Here is a 7,210-nt window from a genome sequence, read left to right on the forward strand (position 1 = left end):
TTGAGTAACGTAGGACTAGTTTTGATTAAAGAAAGGAAAATTGATTAAAGCAGGAGGAATCAGACATTGGGCTAGAGTGAACATGTTAGAAGATTGGACGTCGGGCCGGAGGATCGGTCGACGTGTCGGTAGAAGGCTCATGCTATGAATTTGGGCATCTGGCCGAAGGATCGAACATTGCACTAAGGAGATCAAAAGTTGTAGGAGTTAACATGCCGATTAGGTAATGCGTTGAAGGAGAGGATGATGTATCGAAGGATCGGACAAGCGCCGGATGAACCAATGACATGTCGAACAAAGGATTCATGCTTCGTAATCATTTATCTAAGATCGAAGTAGTTTAGGGGGCCAATTGAGTTAGCTTTTGGTGTAATCATGTTAACTTAATTATGGACCAATTCGACCTTAATTGGGACTAATTTGGGCTCATTGGGATGCCTATTTAGTGACCCAAAAGTTGGGTCAAGCGGTGGCATCGCCAGAACAAGTGGTGGAATCGCTTGTGAGTTGGAAAACTTGAAAAACCCAGTCTTTGAGGCTATTAGGCTGTAGTATCGCTAGATTGGGCGGTGGTACCACCCAATAATAGTGTGTCTGGTAGTGATACTGCCTAATGTCAAGTTGCAGGCCGTGGTACCGCCCGTACCCGGAAGACCCGTAAATTCAAATTTTTAGCTCTATTTTTGAAACCATTTTGGGCCTTTAAATACCTCACTTGGGCAATAAGAAAGGAGCAAGAATTCTTGAGGAAAAAACTAAGTAAACTCTACCAAAACTTTAAGTTCCCTCCTCCTAGTGCTTAGAGTTAGTTTTAAGGGATGTGTGTGAGGGAAGACTTATAAAAGAGTGACTTGTAAGGGTTATCTCCTAAACCTATGAAAAGGAGAAGTGCTATAAAGAGGTGGTTGGTCTTTGCCTATTGAAGACCTTTAGTAGACATTGGTAACCTTAACAGAGGAGGACTCAAAAGTGGATATAGGTCACTACGACCGAACCATTATAAATTCTAGTGTATTATTTCTTTACTGCTTATTCTCTTTACTGTATTCTACTTTACTTCATTGCAAACTATCTAATTCTCTCTTCTCTATTTACTTGCAAACTTATACGAGTCAAACAAATAGTTTTCGTCGAAATCGATTTTTATCATACGAAGATTTTTAAATCGACGTAATTTTTTCATTGCACTAATTCACCCCCCCCCCTTTTAGTGTCGTTGTTGATCCTAACAGTTGATATCAGAGCCACGTTTTTTCTAATTTGGTTTAACAACTAAGAGAAATGACTCTTTTCGACTTTCAAGAGGGTCACTCTATCATTCGTCCTCTTATATTCAATAGGACGGACTACATATATTGGAAAACTCGAATAAGAGTTTTCTTGCTTTCTTTGGATTTAAATTTATGAAACATTATGGAAAACGATTTTCAAAAGTCTTCTCTTCTAATGAACGATTGGAATGAGTTGGAGAAGAAGACTTTCTCTTTAAATGCCAAAGCTATGAATGTCTTATTTTGCGCTTTAGATAAAAATGAGTTCAATCGAGTATCTAATTGTGAAACGACTTTCGATATTTGGCACACACTCGAAATTACTCACGAAGGTGCTAATAGAGTAAAATATTCGAAGATTAATATTTTGATGCATGATTTTGAATTATTTCGAATGAAACCAAGCGAAACTATTGTTGACATGTATACCCGTTTTATGGATGTCGTCAATAGTTTAAAAGTCTTGGTAAATATTTTTTTAATTTTGAACTTGTTAACAAAATACTAAGATCCCTTTCAAAAAGTTAGGATCCAAAAGTGACAGCAATACTAGAAGCGAAGTACTTAAAGAACCTTGCTCTTGAAGAACTTATTGTATCTTTAATGACCTATAAAATGAGTTGTATGATACATGGTGAACATAATGAACATAAGAACTACCTTCCAAAGAATATGAAGGATTTGACACTTAGAACTTAAGAAGACTACTCGAACGAAAGCTCAAGTGATGATGACTTTAAACTCTTAACAATAAAGCTTAAAAAGTTCATGAAAAAAGAATAAAAAAATAAAAACAAACTTAAAAAGAATACAACTACTTGCTATGAATGCAAGAAGCTGGGTCACTTCAAAAATGAGTACATAAAACTGAAGAAGAAATTGTCAAAGGATGAATTGAGTGCATTCGAAGACAAGGAGTAAACCAACAAAGGCGAGGTGGTGAACTATGCCTTAATGACTTTCGTCAATAAGGTAAGCAACTCAATCGAATCTCTTTTTCCTTACTATGAAATTACATAGTACTTTTCATGATTATATATATATATATATATATATATATATATATATATATATATATATATATATATATATATATATATATATATATATATATATATATATATATGATCTTGACAATTGTATGTTTTGTAGTAATACTTGCACATCAAATAAGATTAATTCCTTATATGTTTTAAGAAGCAATAATATGTGTCTTGATGATTTCTTGCTTTTTGATTGAAGATGCCTTATGTTCAATGAAATTATGCTTAATGAGTTTATATTTCAAAATTATGTATGATGTTTTTTATGATTTATGACTTATTGATCTTTATCGTAATAAAAGTTACTTTTTCAATTTTAAACGATGATACATATTTTTGATTTAACATAAAAAGACAAAAGTATGCTTGCATGAAATCAATCACAAAATTTGGAACTAAAAGAACTTGAGCTATTTTTAATCTTATAGGAATCTATCTACGTTGCCTTCATTAAATTTTCTGAAAAGTGATTTTGATGATAATTTTGGATCTATTTTCATACGATTCATTTTAATATTGAGATGATATATCCAATTAAATTATTTATCATATTTATGACGTGATATATTTAACATGAAACATCCTTCTTGATGCACGTATAATTCTCACTCTTTTAAGAGAATATATATCAAATCCTGATAAGTTAAGATTTTCTTTATATGAATCAAGAATTTTCATCATTCTCGTATGATTCTACTTGCTATATATTTAAGAGGAGCTTTTCTATATAAATCATGAGTTTTCTTATGCATAAATCAAAATATTCTACCATTTTATTCTCCTATAATTCTTTTTGTCATTTACTAAAGAGGAGAATTATCCATATGAATCATTGTTTTTCTTAATTTCTTGGAATCAAAACTTGATATTTTCCTATGTAAATCAAGATCCATCACTTTTTATTCTTGAATGATTTATTATATTTTATTAAAAAAATATTTATCAAAATGAATTATGTCTTTTGGTATTCACATGATCTTATCTTTCATGATATTATTTTTCTTTATATAATTCCTTGTATTCATGAAGTATATCTCATTACCAAATTTTTTTTGATATCTTCTATGTGATGACTTAAATATTTACACCTTTGTGCTATTCCCCTCTTTTTGTTGATGACAAAGGAGGAGAAAATAAATGATGAATGTTTGGTATGCATGAAGTGATAAATACTTAAAAATTTTAATGTCTTAGCATCATGAATGCTATGCCCAAAATGATGTATCATGAATGCTTAGTATCATGGATGATATGCCCATAGTAATGATTTATTTTTGGTATCATGCATGAAGCAAGGATGAAATGTAATGGTTTGAAATTATGCATGCTATATATTGAAGACTTGAAACTATGCTTTGATATCATATACATACCCAAGTAATATTGATTTAAAAATTTATTGATTTAATATCATGCCCAACATGATAATGATGATGACTTGACATTTCTTACAAGAAAACTTTATGGGGTAAGATTTATTTTTTATCCAAATCATGATATTGATTTCTTGATATTTGATACATAAGATTTTTCTATGAATTAAGATCTTGTTTTTGAACTCTCATATTTCTTTTTGTTATTTACTAAAAGGGAGATTTGTCAAAATAAATCATGTCCTTTAGTATACATGACTTAATCCTTCATGATCTTTGATATTATATCTTTCATGACATGATTTCTTTATATTTATGGTTTATATGCCTTATAATAATTGAAATATTTTGTACTATTGTGTCGTTCCCTTTCCTTGTGACAATGACATAGGGGGAGAAAAACTTACTAGCTTGCTCATTCAAAGAAAAACAAAATCGTTGCTAGTGTGCACATTTCAAAAGAGAACCAAAATTTGCTTACACAATTCAAGAAAAAACAAAATTGTTAGCTTGTATGTTCAAAAAAGATATAAAACTTGCTAAATTTGCTAGCTTGAACATTGTAAAGGAAGCAAAAATTGCTAGCTTGCATATCTCAAAAGAGAAGCAAAAAGTGCTATCTTGGCTATCTTTAAATTTGCCCATCTCAAGAAGCAAAGAATTGCTAAACTTGCACATCTCTAAAACTTGCTAGCTTATATATTCTAACTTATTATCCTACTAGCTTGTATATCTAAAAATTTACTAGTTACACTTCTCATTTTTGTTGATGACAAAAGGGGAGAAGGTATGATGATAATAATGTATATTATACCTAAAATGATAATTTAAAATTATGTATGATGATCATGCATGTAATGATGAGTTTGAAAATATACATTATGTTTTAGAATGATGCATGCAATACGAATGATTTTATTATGAGAATGTATATGATGTATTGCATATGATATGATTAAAATAGTTTAAACTTGGACTAAAAGGTCATCATTTATTTGAATGATGCCTTATTTAAATATGACATATTGATAGAGGGAGTTTAGTTTAAACTCCGTCATCAATTAGTTGTTATCATAAAAAAGGGGGAGATTGTTGAATCTCAGATTTTGATGATGAAATCAATTGATGAGTTTGTGATCTAATCTGCGTTTTGAGTAATGCAGGACTAGCTTCGATCAAGGAGAGGTAAATTAATTAAAGCAAGAGGAATCAGACATTGGGTCAGAGTGAATATGTCAGAAGATTAGACGTCGGGCCGGAGGATCGGTCAACGTGTCGGCAGAAGGCTCGTGCTATGAATTCGGGCATTGAGCTAAAGGATCAGACATTGCGCTAAAGAGATCAGAAGTTAGGGAAGTCAATATGCCGATTAGGCAATTCGCCGAAGGAGAGGATGATGCGCCGAAGGATCGGACGAGCGTCGAATGAACCAATGACATGTCGGACAAAGGATTCATGCTTTGTAATCATTTGTCTAAGATCGAAGTAGTTTAGGGAGCCAATTGAGTTAACTTTTGGTGTAATCATGCTAACTTAATTAGGGGTCAATTGGGTCTTAATTGGGATTGATTTAGGCTTATTGGGAGGCCCATCTAGTGATCCAAAAGTTGGGTCAGGCGGTAGCACCGCTAGAACAAGCGGTAGAACCACTTGTGAGTTGGAAAACTCAAAAAATCTGGTCTCCAAGGTTGTTAGGCCGTGGTACCACAAGACTAGGCGGTGGTACCACCCAGTGTCAGGTTGCAAGCAATGGTACCACCCGTACCCGAAAGATCCGAAAATTTAAATTTTTGGCTCCATTTTTTAAACCATTTGGGGTCTATAAATACTCCACTTGGGCAGCAAGAAAGGAGCAAGAATTCTTAAGGAAAAAACTGAGTAAACTCTACTAAAACTTTGATTTCCCTCCTCCTAGTGCTTAGAGTTAGTCCTAAAGGAGGTGTATGAGGGAATACTTGTAAAAGAGTGACTTGTAAGGGTTATCTCCTAAACCCATGAAAATGAGAAAGTGCTGTAAAGAGGTGGTTGGTCTTTGCCTATTAAAGGAAGACCTTTAGTGGACTTCGGTAACCTCAACGGAGGAGGAATCAAAAGTGGACGTAGGTCACTATGACCGAACCACTATAAATTTTGGTGTGTTCTTTCCTTATTGCTTATTCTCTTTACTGCATTCTACTTTACTGCATTGCAAACTATCCAATCCCCTCTTCTCTATTCAATTCCAAACTTATATGAGTTAAACAAAAATTTTCATCGAAATCGATTTTTATCGTACGAAGATTTTTAAACCGACATAGTTTTTTCGCAACACTAATTCACCCCCCCCCCCTCTTAGTACCGTTCTTGATCCTAATAGACATAATCTTTAAGATTGTGTCAGGCAGTGGTACCACCAGACTGGGCGATGGTACTGCCCAGTACTGGCGGTGGTACTGCTAGTACCCTGAAAACTCGAGATGAGATCATTTTGGCTCCAAATTTGAATCCATTTAAGGCCTATAAAAACCCCATTCATCCCTATTCAGAAAACACATCAATTACGAGTAAAAAGGAAAGAAAACTCTGTTATAATCTTGTGAGAATTCTCCTCCTCAAGTCTAATTATTGATTTCTATTTAAGAGAAGATTGAGTGGGGATGTAAAGGTTCTCTCCAGAGCTTGTCAAAAGAAGAACAGAGTTATAAGGATAGTTGGTCATCATCCATTGAAGGAAGACCATTAGTAGATGTTGGTGGCCTTGATGGAAGAGGAATCGAGAATAGACGTAGGTCATGACAACTGAACCACTATAAAACTTAGTTTGCATTTCCTTCATGCTTTTTCTTTATATTGCAAACTGATTTCTTAATCTCACTACGCTTTCATACTTTTTAAAGGTAACATCTTTCCGATAACGGTTTTATCAAACAAGAAGAATTCTCAAATTGTCATTTTTATCGTACACACTAATTCACCCCCCTCTTAGTGCCAACTTGATCCTAACAATTGGTATCAGAGCTGCGTTTTTTCTCGTTTGGTTTAACACCCAAGAGAAATGACTTTTTTTAGCTTTCAAGGGAGTCACTCTTTCATTCGTCCTCCTATGTTCAATAGGACGAACTACACATATTGGAAAACTCAAATGAGAATTTTCTTACTTTCTTTGAACTTTGATTTATGGAATACCATTGAACTTAGCTTTCAAAACCCCTCTAAACCTATGAATGAATGAAATGACTTTGAGAAAAAATCATTTTCTTTGAATGCCAAAGCTATGAATGCTTTGTTTGTGCTTTGGATAAAATGAATTCAATTAAGTTTTTATTTTCGTAACGACTTATGAAATTTGGCACACTCTTGAAATCACACACGAAGGTACTAGTAGAGATAAAGATTCAAAAATTAATCTTTTGATGCATGATTTTGAATTATTTTGAATGAAGCCAAGTGAAACTATTGTTGACATATACACCCATTTTATGGACATTGTCAATAGTTTAAAAACACTTGATAAAATTTTTTCTAACCTTGAACTTATAAACAA

Source organism: Musa acuminata, chromosome BXJ1-9 (assembly GCF_036884655.1).
Source record: "Musa acuminata AAA Group cultivar baxijiao chromosome BXJ1-9, Cavendish_Baxijiao_AAA, whole genome shotgun sequence".
Taxonomy (NCBI): Eukaryota; Viridiplantae; Streptophyta; class Magnoliopsida; order Zingiberales; family Musaceae; genus Musa; species Musa acuminata.